Source organism: Stegodyphus dumicola, chromosome 8, assembly GCF_044657685.1.
Source record: "Stegodyphus dumicola isolate Sdum_Otavi_A_Nest chromosome 8, ASM4465768v1".
Lineage (NCBI taxonomy): Eukaryota > Metazoa > Arthropoda > Arachnida > Araneae > Eresidae > Stegodyphus > Stegodyphus dumicola.
The window spans coordinates 105,686,341-105,707,094 of record NC_140775.1 but is presented as its reverse complement, the minus strand read 5'-3'; the positions used below and the strand labels follow the sequence as shown (position 1 = coordinate 105,707,094).

Genomic DNA, 20,754 nt, shown 5'->3' with positions numbered 1-20,754 from the left:
GATCCAGCATAACAATATATGGATGATAATTATATAATTTTCGTTTAGTGTGTAAAAGCTCATAAAAGATGTAAAGATGTAAATTGTATTTTATGGCAAGTGGAAAAAACCTCCACTTCAGAAAGGGTGGAATTGATATAATTTTCAATCACTCCAATATCTGGTTCAGAGTTCCATAAAATTAGATCATCAGCAAATAGTCCAGTTTCACATCTGTGGGTTATAATTGTCTCAATCCCTGCCGAATACGATGAGAATAATAGGGGACTCATCAAAGCACCCTGAGGCAGACTTAGTCTGTTGTCTCTAGAATATGATTCATTAAAAGTTGACAAAAAAGATCTGTTCCTCAGAAAATCTTCAGCCCAGACAAGTGCCTTTCCATCAAATTTGAAAGTATCAAACAGCTTTACAATCAGCTGATTAATCCAGACTCTATCAAAAGCTTGTCAGGTCTAAACACAATACTGTCATATGGTTAGCAGGCTTCAAGTTATGCGAGTCTAACACTTTATCCAAAATATAGGATTTGATCGATAGCAGAGCTTCCTCTCCTAAAACTATATTGTTCTCTTGGCAATAAATTGTTAAAATCCAAATAAAATGTCAGTCTGCATAAAATCATCTTTTCCATTGGCTTACAAGGGAAACTAGTCAATGCAAGAGGATTAAAACCGCCGGGCAATTCAAGTGGTTTAATAAGCTTTCTAATTGGTATGAGAGAGCATTTCTATTCTTGAGGAAGTCTATCTAGCTTTCAGGATTTATTAAAAAATTTCAAGAGACACTCTTTACCTCTAGGGCTAAGATTATGTATCAATTTACCATTAATATTATCAGGACAATGAGATTTCGACAGGTCAAGTGTTCTTAAGGCATTGTCCATTTTGTCCAGCATGAATGAAAATGTCCTTTATGTATTTTACTGTGGCAACCATGAACAATGCACCTGGCCTTATTCTTCAGCATTTTAGCTTCTCTCGTTAAAATGAGTTTACTTATTTTTTGGTAGTGACGAACCAAAAGATTACCAGCAGCCTTATCATTAGGGACACCTGCTCAATCATTATAAATGGAATTACAAAACTCGTATTGAGATTGTTTATTACCAAGTTTCTTTACAAGCTTCCGTAATTTTGTATTAGGAGTTCGAGCATCAATATTAGTGCACAATTTGCTCCAGTCTTTTCTCTTAAACAGGGTATAGGTTCTCTTTATTTCTGCATTAATTTTTGAGGGTTCAATTTTAATCGGTTTACACAATATTGTTTTCATATACAATTATATCCTAACAAGCTAAACCACAGCAAAAACTGAAAGCATCGATATTACCTTTATTAATAAAGAGTTCAAAAACTTTTATATTTAAAAATCAGGATACAGTTCATGATCGGACTGAACTGGGGAATAAAAGTATCTCATCTTTCCCTCTATGGCTGAAATGGAAATAAAACTGTTAGAATGGGCTAAATCAGCAATAAGCTATACAATATTACTAGAAATAAAACTCAAAACATGTGACAGGCCAGAAACACTAGAAAGGAAAATTGCTATGCAACATTTTAGAAAATATCAAAACCTCCTGTAATTTCATTAGTATCAGTAAACCACATTTTTGACAGAGGCTCTGTAGAATAGAGAAGTTTCTGCCTCATATTCCTTCCGAGTAGTGAAAAGAAATGCTTGGGCATTGCAAGATTATTGAAGAAATACTTTGATGATGAAAATGAAAGATTTTAACTTTAATAATGGTTATTTGACGATGCGTGAATTATAAACTTTGCATGAGAATTAAAACCACCATCAGTCCAGCAATGAGAAGTCCATAAAAAGCAAAACTGCAACAAGTTAGTAAAAGTGGTTACAAAAATCTCGCAGAAAAATATACAAATGATCCGATTTCCTTATGAATGAGCAATTAATTTTGAGTAAAAAGCCTATATGGGAAGGCTCTGACAGAAATGCTCAATAAGTACAAATGAAAGGTTTTACCTTACCCACCATAGTTAACACAAGAATTTAACAGGCATCACATTTCTCCTGACTGAACGAGGCCTAGCGTGGATTTTTCTTATCTGAAAGAAGTTAGTCTTAGCAGTTACTTAAATATCTAAACGTTGAACGAAAGTTGCATCTAACAAATGCTTAAAGTTGCTATCATCAAATCTGCAACACTGAACTGCAGCTGCTAAAAAGCAAGATAATTATAAAGAAAGATTGCAAGGAAAAACTGCTCGAAATAAAAGTCCAAGAGGAAAACATATTATAAGTGAATATTTGAAAAATAATATTTGTCTTTAGTGCTGATTTAATAGTCTTAATAACGTGCTTTAAAAATAACATCACTATGGTAGTAATTTGCTGAAACAAAATTGTTTATAATTTTATTTGCTACTCTGATGCCAGAGCATTTGAAATTAATGACTGGTAAAAAAGCATGCCACTGCAAGATTTCCGTTTAAAAATACAATTTCATTCCAAAAATAAACTACTGTTTGTTTTGTTATGAATCTAACACTGCCTGCCATATAATAGAGTAGCTCCATTTGCATTCCTTAAGAAAGTTTTAATTTTCAACCAAAAAAAAAAACTTTTCCACAGTCTGATAGAGAATATGCTCAAAATAATCTCTTGCAGAAAACTTGGCACTAGTCTCATTTGGCTCAGAGTTTGGCATAAAATTAGCTACATCTCATTTCTTATAATTATTAGAAACTGAGCCTCAAACGTGGCTCAATAAAATATAACAAAACAGGCAGTATTTGAACTTTTCTTAGCAATAAACAGCATGTATTGTTTTTATAATAATAAACATACCATATATTCAGGCCATAATGCGAATGTGCACTTTTAATATAAATGATTCGATCGAAATTTACGTGTACATGTATTTCCTCATCAATTCAATATACCATTGTTCCAAAGTCTGGGAAAAATCGTGAAATAAATTACTTTAAAAGATAACAGCACCGCATAGGTATCTCTCAGGTTTTTTTCTTAAAGAAAAGGGTGCACCTTATACGCTGGAATGTATGGTACATTATTTGGTACAACACATTACTCCATAAAATCTGAAGCAACTGATGGAAAAATCATAATACTGCTTCAGAAATCAGAATAACAAAAGTGATGTTTGCCTTATCTACAAAGAAAATTTTTAATTAAACAATTCAACTTCACTTAGAATCCAAGCTAAATACTTTCATTTCTGTTCATGAAGAGATGATTCTTTAGATTCAAAAAGTGATTTTTTTAAATATATATGTAAAATAAAAAATTTTAATTGAACATGTCTCTGCTTCAAAGATTTGCTTTGCACCATTTTGCATTACTCGACCACGTGTATAAAAGGAATTGTCTGAAAAGAAATTTCTATGTTGTTTTTTTGGCTGTATGCTAATCTCCTTATTCTATATTAGTTTTAAATTTTTACCTTGAAATCTTGCCTAAAATCAAACAGCGAACCCTAGGTGTGCCCAGAGCGCGCTCGCCAATAATCTAGGACAAATGAGAATCTGCATTCTTTGTTTCTTCGCATCTTATCGGTCAATTCATTGACAACGATGCTAATTTCAGCACTCTTTTTGAAGCTCTATTCAATCAATGTGCCACTTTGAGAACACCTACAGAATTAAAACGATAAATGCCATCTTCACAAAATTTTACTTGTGTACTCCTCTAGGCCTCTTTAAATATATTTTTGAATAATTGTTGACTGCCTCTTTTTTTTTTTTTTTTTTTTTTTTTTTTTTTTTTTTTTTAATCAAAACTCTGACTTTAAGAGGTAGTGTGCCAGAAAGGGTGAACATAAAGACTTTCCAGTTATAAATATGTGCACTGTTAGTATGCATTACTTTTTCTTGTCTGCTGCTGCTTCAGTAAACTTTGTTTCTCACTTTGCTTGTCATCTCAATTATTTAACATGTAAACTTCATATATAGAAATTGTGAGGAACATTTAGAAAATATCAAAACAGCCTAAATGTTTTGCCAATTTCAAGTAAAAATATATTTTTGAATAATTGTTCCAGTGCAATAAGAATGATGTTTTAAATATCAAACCAGTTGTGATTTTCGCAGTCTTCATTAAGTAACAGTCTTCTCAGCCATGACTGCACACTAAACTGGTTTCATCTTCCGTAAAGCACTGATATTTTGTACAAGATATCGATATAAAAGCATCATATTATAAAACATTAATAACACTTGGAACCAAACTATAATGAATTCAACATCTTAACTTTCAACCAGTGGTAGAGTCATGTGCATGTAACACAAACTCGGTGGATTTCTGGAATTCTTTCTACTAGCAAAACTTTCATAACTCAAACGAATAAAAATAAAATTTAATTAAATTAAAATTAAATTAACAATAAAAATCATACTTTGCTGTACATTAAACAGGGTTGCCACTCAAACAGGAGAATGAAATTCCCTGACTTTTCCAGGTTTTCCAGGTGCGTTTCAAGAAAATTCCAGTCTATCCGCGTAATGTACGTTGGCTACGCTAAGAGGTAAATTATGGTATTACTTGTATTGTGTAGCAAATTCACTTAATTATTCAATAAATCCCAGAGGACATTTATTCTTAATTATTCTTGGTATACTTAGTTTGATAATTTTTTTTACTTTTCCACTTAAGAAACTTAATAAAATTTAAGATATATACATTGGATAACAAATGTATGTTTTATTTAATTATTACTCATGATCATCACCTGTAGCGAATAGTTTATCCAACAGATGGCAGTATCTACCAAGCTCCTTTGGTAATTGCCAATGCGCATGCGCAAGTGGAGTGAGTGTAAAAAGAAGTATGTTATTAGGAGAATGAGCTTTCGTTAATAATGTTGCTGCGCGTTTTCGCTGTGTAAACAAAAGTATATTTTTATATCATAGATGTTCTTTACTCTCTAATGCGAAGCACTAGGTTAGTGCACGAATCTCTTCTGATTCAGAAACCATTTTCAAACCGTGGATCACCACAGCAAAAAGTGGCGTCCGTCTAACAGGACGCATTAGTTAGGTAAAGGACACTTTTGATGGTTTAACAGCAGAAATGGAAGCCTTGAAAGTAAGAAGAATACCACTGCGTGCAGCCTTCACAAAAGCATATAATAGCCTACATGGACATTTGAATGAGTCAGAATTGAACAGTGATGTTCTATTATCGTCCCTGGAAATTCTGGAAGATAAAGGAATTTGACTACAACAGTTGGATGAAGAAATATTGGATCTCCTATCAAAATTGAAAGAAGTCTCGCAAGAAGAATATACTAAAGAATTTGAGTCATGTGAGACTTACAAGGAGAAATTAATAGCATCCAGGATGAAAGTGAAGCAAATCACTGTGAAACTAGAGAAAAATTTGCTGACTCATGCATCAGTAAATGAAACCAGAACTGTTGATTCAAGAACAACGGCAACGAATTTGAAGCTTCCGAAAATAAATTTGATTGAATTTACAGGTGATCCACGACAATGGTTGAATTTCTGGAATACCTTTAGTAAGATACACGAAGATCCAGTGCTAGATGATCATTTGAAATTCGTATATCTGATCCAGGCTACTGCTGCCAAATCGAAAGCACGGGAAATAGTGCAGAGTTTCCCGACAACTAAAGAAAATTATCCGAAAGTCATCGAACATTTAAAGAATCGTTTTGGACGTGAAGATATTCTTATACATCTTATACAAGTGTACGTTCGGGATTTATTGAATCTTGTGTTGATAAATAATAATGCAACCAAAAAGGACTTTGCGCTATCATTGTACGACAGTTTAGAAACAAAATTGCGTGCTCTGGAATCTCTCGGTGTGACTGAAGATAAATACGCTAGTGTTATTTTTCCGTTAGTTGAATCTTGCCTGCCCCCTGACATCTTACGCGTGTGGGAGAGGGAACGGGAGAGCTCGTCACAACAAGGTAAGAGCGATCTTGAATCTATTCTTCTGTTTTTGAAAAATGAAGTGATATCTGAAGAGAGAATTAAATTAGCGTGTTTTTCTTTTGATAAAAGTAGAAAATCTAAACATTAATGATGAGTCTAATATTCCTACTTGTAATGATTTGTATACAGGAGACAAATTTAAAGAAAATGCTCCTATTAAGAAAGTTGAGGAATCGTGTTTATTTTGTGATAAGCCACATTTAACAGAAAAATGTTTTAAAGCTAGTACGCTTACATATCAGGATAAAAAAGATTTAATATTTAAGAAGGGTTTATGTCTATTATGCTTGAAGAAAAACCATATTTCTCGTAACTGTAAGTCCAAGGTTAAGTGTTTAATTTGCCAGAAAAGGCATTTGGCAGTAATGTGTCAACAAGTTCCTTCTCAATTGAAAGAGACTAAACAAGTAGAGCCTGTGGCGAAAAATAAGGTCAATGTTTTGGCTAGCAGATCCGCGAGCTCCGATGTGTTACTACAAACATTAATCGTAAGGGTAAAAAATGGCAACAGGGAAAGGATAGTCAGAGGGATTATAGATACGGGTTGCGAGAGAAGTTATTTAACGAAAGATATTACAGATTCTTTGAAATGTAACAGTGTTGGTGAAGTGAAATTAGTTCATAAATTATTCGGAGGTGTAAAAACAAAAGAAAAATTGCATTCTAAATATATAGTTAAGTTGAGTAGCCTTCATAATAAATATGTATGTAGTGTGCATTGTTTAAGTGAATCTGTTATCTGCTCTGATGTTAAGAAAATACCTAAAGGTCCTTGGTTGAAAGAACTTCATAAATTAAATATTCAAGTGTCAGATGTAGAGGGTAATGCTCCCGAAAACGAAAGTTACATTAAATTGTTGATAGGTTCTGATATTGCTGGAAAATTATTCACCGGAAATATTAAATGTTTACAAAGTGGTCCGGTCACGATGGAAACAAGTTTGGGATGGATTTTAATGGGTAAAATTCCAGGAAGGAATCTTCGGGTATAAATGATTCTCTTGCATGTGTTTCTTTATTGCTAAACGAAAGATCAGCAGAAAACTTGTGGAAGTTAGACGTTATTGGTATAAATGACCCAGTTGAGTCTAAAAAGAAAGCTGAAATTCATGAGGAGACCATGCAATATTTTGAGGAAAATTTGAATTTGGATTCAGACGGGAGATATGAAACTGCATTACCTTGGGTACTGGACCCCTCTCGCTTGTCTAATAATAAAACGTTGGCAGAAAAACGCCTGACTAATACGCGAAGGAAATTATTAGATTCGAATCAAATTAAAGTTTATCAGGAAATATTTGATACTTGGTTGAAGGAACGAATTATTGAAGAGGTAAATGAAGGCGAAGTAGATAGAGAGCACTATTTGCCTCATAGGCCGGTTTTTAAAGAATCTAGCGAAACTACGCAAGTAAGGCCAGTTTTTGATGCTTCGGCACATGCCAAAGGAGAACTTTCCTTAAATGATTGTCTTGAGAAAGGTCCCAACCTAATAGAAATAATTCCAACATTGTTGAATCGTTTTCGGAAATATCCTCTTTCAGTAATTTCAGACATTGAGAAAGCCTTCTTGCAGATTGGTATAAGAGAGAAGGATAGAGATTATTTGTGTTTCTTTTGGAAAGGTGCAAAAGAAGAGAATACTAAAATTTACAGACATTGTCGCGTGGTTTTTGGGCTTAACTGTAGTCCATTTTTGTTAGCCGCTACGTTGAACTATCATTTAAATCGTGCCCCAGATCAGTTTGCAGTAACAGCCAACATTTTGAAGGAGTCCTTCTATGTTGATAATTGCCTGACTAGTTTTAAGAATGTTGAAGAATTGAATAGATTTGTACTAGAATCGAGAATGTTATTGTCACTGGGAAAGTTTAATCTTAGAGGATGGCAGTCGAATTGTGAAACCGATATAATTCCCAACTCTAAATTAGATACATTCGTTTGCGTTTTAGGGTTAAACTGGGATTTGAAGGATGATACTCTTTCCTGTAAAATTGAGTCACTAAAGAAAGAGGAGATTGTCGCGAGTAAACGAACACTCCTTTCTTGCGCGCATAAGTTATTTGACCCAGTAGGCTTCCTTTCTCCCGTTACCCTGTTCCCAAAGGTGATATTGCAAGAGTGTTGGAAATTACGATTAAATTGGGATCAAAAATTGCCAGAACATTTAGAAAAGAAGTCCATACAATGGGTAAAGGAAATGAAACTGCTGTCTGATGTCAAAATTCCTAGATGGCTTAATATTGACAGATCGGTTAACGAAGATGTAAGTCTTCATGTTTTCAGCGATGCCAGCAAGCATGCCTATGCTACCTGTATTTTCTTAAGAGTGAAGACCAAAAATAAGGTTTATTTAAATTTTGTGCAAGCACGCACTAGAGTTAAGCCTTTAAAGAGTATATCCATTCCTCGTTTGGAATTATTATCCTGCTTAATCGGAGCACGCTTGGGACGTATGGTCTTTTCAGATTTGAACATGCCAAATTTAAGAACATTCTTCTGGACTGACTCAACAACCGCTTTGTGCTGGATCCAGCGAGACGTACGGTGGGGAACTTTCGTTTGGAATTGTGTCCAAGAAATCAGAACACTTACAAAAATAGAAGATTGGCATTACATCCCTTCGGAGCTGAATGCCGCTGATCTCCCTTCTAGAGGCTGTTCAGTTAAACACTTTTTGCTGTCGAAATGGTGGGAGGGTCCATCATGGCTGTTAGAACCAGAATCGTCATGGTCAAGAGGCACCGATTTGCCGAAAGATAGAGTACGTGATGCAAATGTTTTTGAGATAGTGGGTGTCGATCTGGCAGGACCCCTCTACCTTAAAGATGGTCGAAAAGCTTATATTGTTCTTTACACATGTGCGGTCTATAGGGCCATTCATCTGGAGTCAGTAACATCCTTGACAACTGAAGCTTTTTTCCAGTCATTGAGACGTTTCATTTCTCGTCGCGGAAGACCATCTATAATATACTCAGACAATGGCAGTAATTTTAAAGGAGCGGAGAGCCTTCTGCATACAATTGATTGGGAGAGTCTGTGATCAAAGGCCGCTGAGCAAAGAATTCAGTGGAAATTTATTCCTCTTTTCGCACCTTGGTGGGGCGGTTGGTGGGAACGTTTAGTTCAAATGGTGAAACAGATTCTGAGAAAAGTTCTAGGTCGTGCTGCCCTGGATTACGAGGAGTTGCTTACAGTACTATGCGACTGTGAGAGAGTAATCAATACTAGGCCACTTACCTACGTGTCGGAAGACGTTGAAGATTCATCCCCATTAACTCCAGAAATGTTCCTGCAGGAGATTTCCAAATCAGGAGTACCTGATATCGATACAGTGGATAAGGAAAAACTGAGTAAACGAGCTAAGTATCTACAAAAGGTGAGAGAACAACTTAGAGCAAGATTCCGTGTGGAATATCTAGGACAGTTACGTCAGCAGTCCATTAAAAACTCTATAGCTAAACCTCTCCAGGTGGGTGAAATTGTTCTACTTGAAGATAACAACAAAAAACGTGCTTTTTGGAACCTGGCGCGTGTCATAAAGCTGCTACCTGGTCATGATGGACAAATAAGACTTGCTGTCATAAAAACAGAGACTTCTGAGTTTCTGAGACCAGTGCAAAGACTGTATAGACTTGAGCTGGATAACCCAGTCCAAAAGGATATGACTGAAAATATTCCTATGACTACCAGCAGTGGTAGAACTGTGAAACCAGTGATACGTCTGTGAAATGTTTTGTACTTGTTTGAATACTTTTTAATAATTTGATTTATTTTTATTTTTCTAGGTTTAGTATTATCTGTTAATATGTCTAGAAAATTATGGAATGCTGCATCTCCAGGTAAATTTGTATTTCAATTTAATTAGAACATCTTGGTAGGCATAATTTTATACTTCAATGTTGTATACTGTACTATTATGCATATATTATACTTAACAGATATGTGAATTTACCTCCCAGTAAATTCAGGTGGGAGGAATATGTAGCGAATAGTTTATCCAACAGATGGCAGTATCTGCCAAGCTCCTTTGGTAATTGCCAATGCGCATGCGCAAGTGGAGTGTAAAAAGAAGTATGTTATTAGGAGAATGAGCTTTCGTTAATAATGTTGCTGCGCGTTTTCGCTGTGTAAATAAAAGTACATTTTTATATCATAGATGTTCTTTACTCTCTAATGCGAAGCACTAGGTTAGTGCACGAATCTCTTCTGATTCAGAAACCATTTTCAAACCGTGGATCACCACAACATCACCAGTTCAACACGAGGCTAATACGATCCTTATAAATCACAACGCAATGCTAAATAGTTAGGTTAGATTTTAGGTAAATTTAATTTGTGTGAGGTATGTTCTTAAAAAGCACCTTAACACTTGAAAACACAAATATAATTATAATAGTTGTTGTTTTCTCCATTGAAGATTGAGATTAGAATCTTCCCAATCTGGAATAAAATAAGGCTTTTTTTGCAGACATTCTGCAGCTAAACGAAAGAAAGAAATCTATTTTAATAAATTGAGGTATTTTATATTTAGTTTGCAGCATACATAAGAAAAAAATATGTGCATTAAATTTCGTGATGGTATGTCATCATACTGCTAGAATTAATTTCAATATTATGCCAGAGAAAATTTCCTGAAATTTAGAAATATTATTTACTAATAATTAATAAATTTAGAGGGAAGAAGCATCATTAAATTATACGAATAACATAAAAATAAAGATAATTACTTAAAAATTGAATTAGAATAATCAACGATATTTTAGCGAATATAGTTATATTACATGGTTAGCCTAGATGACAGATTACTATTTTTTATTTTACTGCAAAATGGCAAGGTATTTATTAAAAAGAAAGGCTTAAAAAGATTTTGCGGTAAAATTCCAGTATACGGTGAGGCTTTGGCACGATTTTGAAAATTGTCGCCAAGACCAAAATGACCCGTTTAGTGCGCATCATCATGTCGCCAAATGCATACATGGAGATTATTTTAACCAAAAAACGTCTATGCAAAGAATCTCTAATTCTTTGGTCTATGTAAAGAAGAAAATTTTCCATACAAGTAAAATGCTATTACGCCGCTAGAATGCGGAGGGAAAATTTGCCAAGGGATTTGGCTACGGAACCTGGCGGCCAGAGTTTCCCTCTCCGCGATGTGTACCGGAAATTGAGAAACGTGTTAAGAAACGTTCTTTGACAAAAAAAAAGCTACGAAAATCCGTTTTTAAATTATTGCGAAAAATCCAAGAACAAACGTTTTATCAAAGGACGTTTCTTCTTGGATTTTTCACAATAATTTTAAAAACGGATTTTCGTAGTTCCCCCCCCTCTGAAAATTACTAACCTATGAATTAATTTACTTGCGCCAAAAAATATTTTCTTTTAATTTAGAGTTTAACTACTTGCGCTAAGACTAAACTTCACGGTTGCGGTGCCGTGCGCTACAATATAGCAAGTGGTAAAGTGTCTCATTTACGCCGCTCCGCATCTGCGAGTGCAATCCAGAGCTGTAACTCGAGAAATAAACAATCTCGTTGTTAGGCGACGTGTGCACCATGTTATTTTCATTTTTGCGATAAATGCTTATCGACGTGGTGTTCACGTCGCTCGCAGTTTGAAACAAAAACATCTCGATGTGCCTGGCACGTCTTTTTAGCGCAAGTGGTTAAAGAAATTTTAAAGGATATTCATTTAATGAACTCTTGATAACGTGACCTTCGAACTTCGACACCGGTTTCCAGCTTTGGCGGCAGATATATCACGCATGCACAGCTGTTTCCCTCTATGATGGAACGGAGCCACGTCTGTTGCAGAGAGGTTTTCCTTCTTTACAATACATATTCTTTGATTCTAACCTCCATGGTACCGTATACTAAGATTAAACCCATTTTGTTTTATACGAGAACAGGTACTTTCTTTAGTTCATGCACTGCACATGCGATTCTCGAGAATGCTGGAAACCAAACCATTGCGGGAAACTTGCTTTCCTGCGAAAATTGGCTCTATGCCAGCAGACACTCACGTGATAGGCAATTCGCCAAAAAAGTTATCTCTTCCGACGTCGGCGCAAAAATCGCTTTTTTTGGCGGGATCATTGTATGAACTTCCCTGACTTTTCCAGATTTTGACAAAAATACTTAAATTCCCTGACTTTTCCCTGAATTTTTTGGTCAATTTTCGAATTCCCTGACTTTTCCCGGTTCTCCCGGTTTTCCAGGTAGCGTAGTGGTGATTAAATAATCATATTTTTCACATCTGTTCAGAAGAATTTTCAATAGGATGAAAATCTGATAAACGTATAATAATATAAAAAATCTTGTCAAATACATCTTTTGATAAAACAATTTTCAACATCTATAACAAAAATATCTGTCGAGAAAAACTAAATACTTTTATGCACTAAATACCAACAACACAAATATTATGAATAAAGATTATGATGGAAAAATACCTATACTTCTCTAATGACACTTCATTTCCATCAATATCTTTAGCTGAAAAATCATATATTGATTTAGCTGTTTTCCAGTCTGCATTTCCTGAAGCTGTTGCCTGCAAAGAACAAACAGTTAAAAAAAAAAAAAAAATATTAACATTATGATCAATAACACAAGGCTGCCTCTTTTAGAAGAACATTTTTAATGTCTTACCATTGTTGCAGAAAAAGGCACAACTTTGCTTTGAAAATTCCAAGCTACAATTGAAAAACATTTAAATATTACGATGGAATATATTTGAAAAATATTTAAATATTACTATTTCTAATGAATTTAGGACACTAAAAAATACAAAATTATTCTCATCATATTTCAATGCTTAATCTAGGTTCTTTAACCCTTTGTGGCACATTGTCCAGTCTGGACACACCTAAAAATTTCCTTCTGTACGCACAGAAAAGTTGAATGTAAAAGAATTTATAGGTTACTCTAATCCTTCTTTATTTACAGTAGATGGCAGCTCAACAAAAACCAGTCCATATATTTTAGCCATGTTAATTTTTTAAGACCTCTCATTTTTCAAAAAAAAATCTTCCAAATTTTTTTAGGGTATAAAAGGAATTGTTTGAAAAGAAATTTCTATGTTATTTTTTTGGCTGTTTGCTAATCTCATTATTCTATATTACTTTTAAATTTTCCCCTTGAAATCTTGCCTAAAATCAAACGGCGAACCCTAGGTGTGCCCAGACCGAGCTGACCGATAATCTAGGACAACTGAGAGTCTGTATTCTTTGTTTCTCCGCATCTCATCGGTCAGTTCATTAACAACATTGCTCGTTTCAGCACTCTTTTCGAAGCTCTATTCAATCAGTGTGCCCTCGGGCACACCCACAGAAATAAATAGTAAGTGCTATTTTCACAAAATTTTACCTGTGTGCTCCTCTAGGCCTAATTAGACTGCCTACCTTTTTTTATATAAGGAAGCATGCCGGAAAGGGTTAAAAAAATACATTTCAATTAATTAATTGGCTCTACTCTTATATGCGCCCTAAGATCACCAAACGTGGCGATGTGTGTTCTGCACTGGTTTTTGGCACGATTTTGTGCTGTGGGATGGTTTGGTGGATGATGCTTTTTGTATGGCAACCCTTTTGATGCTGAAACTTAACTCTTTTGCTACAGTGGTTTAATTGCTCGTTGGTTCATGTCATGCATGTTTTGAGTGTTGTAATGAAAGACGTGGTGGCAAGATTTCAGTAGCGTATTTTAAATTGTTAGCAAAGTAAATTTAGTATTAAAAGGTATGATGTTGAAGTTGTTAAGGAGTCTTTTGTTTACGGGTGTGTTTAAGCGGAAAGAAGTGCATTTTTGGAATTTCTGTAGGAGTCAGGACTTTTAAAACGGAGTTTGGCGTGTCAAAAATGCGGCGCTCATGGGAGAACTCAGACGAAGACTGGTGTTTCTAATAAGAATTGTGTGGGTTTGCAGTCAAATAGTTGCTGGTAAAGTATGTGGTTATAAGCGGAGTTTAAGATTTGGATCGTCGTTTTCGTGTAGTAAGTTAACTTTGCAGGAAGTTTTTATCTTTACTTTTGAAATTTTGAATCGCAGAAAGATATGCAATATAGCAAAATCGTGGCACTTTAGTTCACAGATGCTATGTGACTGGGGAAATTTTATTCACGTATGTATTATGTTAAGTGGATTTTATTTTATAGAATGTTATGATCATTGTTTTTTTACTATGAATTTCTGTTGTTATTTGATTGTTTGAAATTTTAGTTATTTTAGTTTATTTTGTTGATTTGTGTGCAATGCCTAGATTGTGCAATTTATAGATTTTTCTTTTTTTTAAGTTTAAATAGAATGCTGTGTACATAGTACTCTTTGAAATTTATAGTTATGTTAATTTATTAAAGCGACGTGTGTGTAGTTTGTAAATTCCTTCGCTGCCTAGATTGCGTAATCTGATTCTTGTCAACTTTACATTTTTGCTGATTTTTTTTTTTTTCCTTTCCTCCAGATTTTTAGCTTGTGTGTTTAAAACGTGATTTTTTGGAGACATTTTAGGCTTAAAGTTTGAAATGTAGATAAAAATTTAGATGGTAATATGGCACCATGGAGTTTCTCCCTAAAAATATTTGGCGAGAAATTTGTTGCCAAGCGAGGGCATATATAAGAGCAGTTCGAATTAATTTATGATTTCTACTTATTATTATAAAATTTCTTTTGGCTGATCTTTCGAATATGGTAACTGGTAGTTTGGCGACATTTTGGAGGCGATAAAGGTTACTACCGAGGACTTTGGTAATAATGTAAGAAGTACTCAGTTCCGATTACGCATTATTTTGTGTGAGGGAAATGAGAGATCATGAGATATGTCATGTGACATGAATGGATGAATTAAGACTTCTTTAATCGGAAAAAGGGGGGAAATTTGGAAAACTGTAGTACTATATTATTTTGTACAGTCAAAAGTCGTTAATTCGGACACCCATAATCCGGACCTCAAAGCTACAAACTTTCTGCGCATGCGTCGCGTTGACGCATGCGCGTGACCTTTACCGCTGCAAATTTGCGTGTGCGCGTGCGCAAAATACGTTTACGAATGCGCGTTTAATGTATAACGGACGGGATAAGCTAAGCTAAAATTATCTAATTATCTATTTCAGTTAATGTTGCAGATTGTGTTGTTCCTTAATCTTCGAATTGGATCCGGATTATTATTTTTTGCAGACTGTTAGAGCAATTTTATAAAAGTAAGCTTGAACTTTCGATTATGTCAAATAGAATTTCCGATATATATTTACTAATATGTAAAGGATATACAAAGCGAAAGTATCTTTCGGAGTCCATTAAACAAAAAGTGGAAGTGCTGCAAAAAATGGATAAAGGCATATCCTTTGGTTATCTAATCTTTAACGTTTGTTTATCTTTAACGCCGCAGCGGCGTGCAGAATTGGAAGTTCATCTGTCAGCACTATCCTTATCTTAAAGGGCAGATGTTTTTATTTTATTTGGCTTATAATTCCTTACTCAATGTAGTATTTCATCTCGATGTACTCCGTCTTTAATATGATTTAAATCAAATGCCTCGTCATTATAATTCGCTTCCGATAGCGAAGAAAGTGACAGAGGTTATTGAAAACAAAAAAATTTCGATTGACAAATTAGTGGGTATTCTCGACACAGCAATTATAGGACTTGAACAGCGGAACTTTGTAACTGAACAAGAAATTATGTCTGTTTATAGAATGAAGGAGAATGTATTATCACATAAAAAACGAAGCAACTTAAACAACTTACATTGAAAGAAATGTTTAATAAAGTAAACAAATAAATATTAAGTTTTTTTTTTTTTTTGTAAATTTTGATACCCTTTAGATCATAATTGTTCTTTATTTCGTAAATTACGGTTTCATATTTTTAATTTTATAATTTCTGCATGCCATTTTAGCAGATTTAAACTGATGATCTATAATCCGGAAAAATCGATAATCCGGAATCGCCGAAGTCCCGACGAGTCCGGATTAACGACTTTTGACTGTATCAAGCTTCATTGTGTGTTGTGTGAAATAGTGGAAGTGTGCGTGCCACGTAATGAAGATTAGGTAAGTTAGTATTTTTAATCATTTGAGGATATTATTTTATGCATTGTTCTAAATGTAAGGAGTAAATAAATTAATATGATATTATTGGAAAATTGTTATTAGCAATGATTTAGTTTAAAGTAATTAGGATTGTAATCCAATTTTTATTAATTTAATGTATGTGCTTATTTATATTTTAAGTAGTGTTTTTTAATTTAATTACATTTTAATTTAATGATCGTGATTTTGTGAGTTATATGTTTGCAGTATTTTGGAATACGTTTGAGTAGAATACGTTGAGCATTTTCATGCATTTTCGTGAAATTTTTCTAATTTATGAGAAAAAAGCAGTGTACATGGACATAGTGAAGAGTGTGCGCAATGCCATTTTTGTGCAATTCTGGGATTTTTTTAAAGTAAAAAGTCGACGTGTACATGGTTTAGTGATATTTTAATTAAATGATAGTTATTTTGTAAATTTTATGTTTGTAGGAATTTGGTATACTTTTCAGTTGTAGTAAACATGCATGGAAGTAATTTAAATATTTGACACTAAGTATTTGTAACCATTTGTAATGTTTGCGGTATGAATTCGTTGGTGACGTTTATAATATAATAGATAATTTAGAGGTAAAAGTTTTTGGATATTTTATTTATTTTATACGTGGAAATGTTCATCTTTGGAAAGGGTATATACTTTTGCGATCAGGTAATTTCATATATGTTCTTTTTACCGGATTTAAAGATTCACAAAATTTTCATGCATTTTCGTGAAATTTTTCTAATTTATGAGAAAAAAGCAGTGTACATGGATATAGTGAAGAGTGTGCGCAATGCCGTTTTTGTGCAATTCTGGGATTTTTTTTAAGTAAAAAGTCGACGTGTACATGGTTTAGTGATATTTTAATTAAATGATAGTTATTTTATGAATTTTATGTTTGTAGGAATTTGGTATATGCTTCAGTTGAAGTAAACGTGTATGGAAATAATTTAAATATTTGACACTAAGTATTTGTAACCATTTGTAATGTTTGCGGTATGAATTCTTTGGTGACGTTTATAATAGATAATTTAGAGGTAAAAGTTTTTGGATATTTTATTTATTTTATACGTGGAAATGTTCATCCTTGGAAAAGGTATATACTTTTTCGCGATCAGGTAATTTCATATATGTGCTTTTTACCGAATTTAAAGATTCACAGAATTTTTTTGCATTTTCGTGCAAATTTTTGTAACTTATGAGAAAATAGCAGTGCAAATGGATAAAGTTACGAGTGTGTGCAATGTCATTTTTGTGCAATTCTGGGATTGTTTTTAAGTAAAAATAAGTCGACGTGTAAATGGTTTATGTGTATGTGCTATTCTGAAAAACGCGCAAGGAGTTTGCGATTGTGCACTTTTTCCCAATTTCGCAGGTTACCTAAAATTTCTAGCATAAGTGTAATTCGGCTAGTAGATTGTTAGAAAAAGTGTTCAGTAAATAAAAAGAAAAGAAACATGTCTTTACTTCGTGAAGACAAAATGGCGGCGAAAAAAAAAAAAATAGAGGGTTGCTGTAGCAGAGTTGGTCGCCAAATTTTTGCCAAGTTACCATAATCCAAAGATCAACCTTTGTTTTAAAAGCATACATTAGTACAACCTGCCTGTACAATGCTATCTCGGTAAAAGTTTACAATTGGGTGCCCCTTGTTTATTGGCGATTCTTTTTTGATGCAAAGATCGGCGCCAGGAAGTCACAATTTCAAGATGGCCGCTACACAAAATCAAAATAAGAAGTCGAACAATTGCATAAGATCTGTGTCCATGTACACATCGATCTGTTTTTACTTAAAAAAACATGCTAGAATTGCACAAACTAGGCATTGTGCACTGCCTTAAATATGTACATGTACACATCAATCTATTTTTATTTAAATAAAATCGGGAAGCTAAAACAAAGTTAAAACTATCGTGGTAACCAGAAGTGAGGTTTCATCGGCAAAATTTTTTTTAAAATGTCGCCAATCGAAGGGGCACCCAATTCTACACTAAAGCCATTATCTCCATCAAACCGATATGATATTTAAAAAATATCCTTGTAAATCAAACGTTTTGTTTAATACTCAAAGCTATGTCTGTATTTTTAAACAGTGAAATGTCTATATTTCGAATATTAGACATTTCACCATAAAACTACCTCAAGTACCTGATATTTCAGTTAGTTTTTACAGTATAACATCTTCCAAGTGAATATTTGAGGAATCATTCTAAAACACTGGGGGCTTTTATTTTAATTTTCTTATCAGTTCATTTTATTTTGGAAGCAACCTTTCTTATAGCTTTCCACCCATGCTTTCTTTCCAAAATGAGATTTAAGTTTCAAGCATTATGTAAAAATAGAGTAGAAAGCTATACGCCAGTGTCAATTATTTCAGACACAACATGTTCTGCCTTCTGGCCATGTTGTTCTTTGTTACTTAAGCTTGCTATTTTTCAGCTGTGCGTATTAATTGCCAGTTAGTCTATATTGATGGTAGACGAAAGCCAACTATGCTTTTAATATTTCTGTACAGCTTCAGCTGATTTATTCAACTTAAGATTAGTTTTAATTTACGTTTTCTATTTTGAGTTGCCACTATAAACACAATGAGTATCATCAGTTCATAGAGTTGAAATAAAAGGGGTGGTAAAATCCTAGTATACGGTGCAGCCTTGGTGCGATTTTGAAAATTATCGCCAACACCAAAAATGATCTAAAGAACGTCTATATACTATACACTATATACTATGTGTGTATATACATAGTATATACTATGCATAACTATATATATTCTTTGAATTTACTCATCGTTTATTACTCATCATATATGTCCCGTTTTTGCTGCTCATCATAAAGTCGCCAAAAGTAGCCAAATCCCGTGTGCACCGGATACTAGGATTAAACCAAAGGTTTTTTTTTTTTTTTTCTTCTCATAGGTTATGAGAAGAATGAGAAGGGACTCACCAATACAAGTTGAACTTGCTGAACAGTCACTTCACAGTTCAAGTTAAGATCTAGCCTTCCAAATAACTTTAGATTAGCTCGAATATTATAATATCATGAAGTAAAAATACTACAAAATGTGACATAGCTACATGCATATTTACAAGCCTGATTATCACATTCTCATGAAAACGTTCCAATGTCCAAATATTGAAATAACAAAATTCTAGTATTTAAGATAAATTTAAATTATATTTTTAGCCACTTCTGATTTTAATATGCATTACTGGTGACTGACATGTTTGCAAATAAGAAAAATTATTTCCGTTCAAAAAGTTTCAGACTCAAATTAGATCACGAATATTTACAGTTACAATAAACAATAAAATATTCATGTTGTGTCATGCCCAAAAAGTGAACAAACAATACTTAGACAAAACAAAACTTAATTTTAATATCAGAATATTGAAAACTTTTGATACAAAACAATACAAAATTATCTGCCATTAAAAAATACGAAGAAATTACGAAAAGGCTTCTGCCCCTAAAGCCTCATCATTGCAAGCTTATATTCTGCATTAATCTTTTTCAATAAAATAGTCATTATAATTCTAAACAAAACAACAGATTTTAAATGATATCCAATTAATTAAAAGTTTGCTTTTTTGTCAATGCTGTGCAAGAGTACACCCAAATCAGAGAAAGGACAATGATAAAATGAGACTACTTAAGGAAATTATGTTTTCTAAGAATTTAGTTATTAAAGCTCACCTCAATAGAGAATTCTCATGCCTACAGTTAGTTTAATTAAAGCCGATTCACATACAAGCGAGCCAGGCAACCACTCCGGGCACCGAGGTATTCTACGAAGCAACAACTAAATTAAGATACATTTCGCTCTGAATTATTAAATTACTAGATGTCAACTATATACTGATCACCTAGAACACTTGCAGCAGGGTACGTTAATTTGTGATACGTACGTGTTAATACGTACGTTAATTTGTGAGGAAAATTTATTAGGTGTACTTGCTAATATGCTACGATTGCAAAATTATGCACAAATTCTTAAATGATACTACAACATATTACTGCCGGTATTAATTTATTTACTCCGCTTATCTCTTTATTTTGTTTTCCATAAATCAAAATTAGATGTGGTGTTGCTCGGAATTTTCAACTAGATATCATGAGATAACGCCTTTTATACCATGCCAAAATATTTAGTATTCAACTACGAACTACTTTTAAGAACAAGAAATATAACATCAAGCTGTCACAGTTATTATAAACTATATTTGCAGTCCGCAGTTCCTTAACTTCAATAATGCATTGATTTCACGTGATTCATAAGCAATTCTAAGCACCTTACTCACTGTCCTTGCGACTATTAAATTTAGGTTAATAAGCCGGTAAGAAAAATAATTCCAAATTATATTAAACACTCACTAAAGATTCTTCGCAGGAACATAAATCCGTAAACAGTCAAGAAGATGAGTACAACTGAATAGAACAAAGTCCTACAACGCATTAAAATTCACAAATACACCTACGGATTCAAAATCCCAAGGTTATTTGAGTACTAAAAATTAAACGCCGCACATCTGTGATCTGCCCTTGGAATTTCATGAACTCCTATTGGTTCACAGAGCTGGTGTTATTTATATATTCACCACACCCATGGAGAAGGTTTACATAATAAAAATTTATAACATCCTTCCACTATATTATAAGAAAAATTAAACAAATAAAATTTTGTTTTTCAGTGAAATTTGTTTCTAAAAATGTAAATAAGTATAACGGGAGTTTATTCC

General features: G+C 33.6%; 1 pseudogene across 1 annotated transcript in view; it reads right to left on the bottom strand.

The window, feature by feature from the left end:
* The window catches only part of LOC118191819 (glutathione peroxidase-like), a 38,603-nt pseudogene extending 18,055 nt beyond the window's left edge, over positions 1-20,548 (bottom strand). The window contains exons 1-3 of the transcript XR_015042693.1: positions 20,390-20,548; positions 12,602-12,645; positions 12,403-12,503 (exon numbers count right to left, since the gene is read on the bottom strand). The product of XR_015042693.1 is annotated as a glutathione peroxidase-like (transcript). The remainder of the gene's footprint in view (positions 1-12,402; positions 12,504-12,601; positions 12,646-20,389) is intronic.
* Positions 20,549-20,754: the final 206 nt, after the last annotated feature.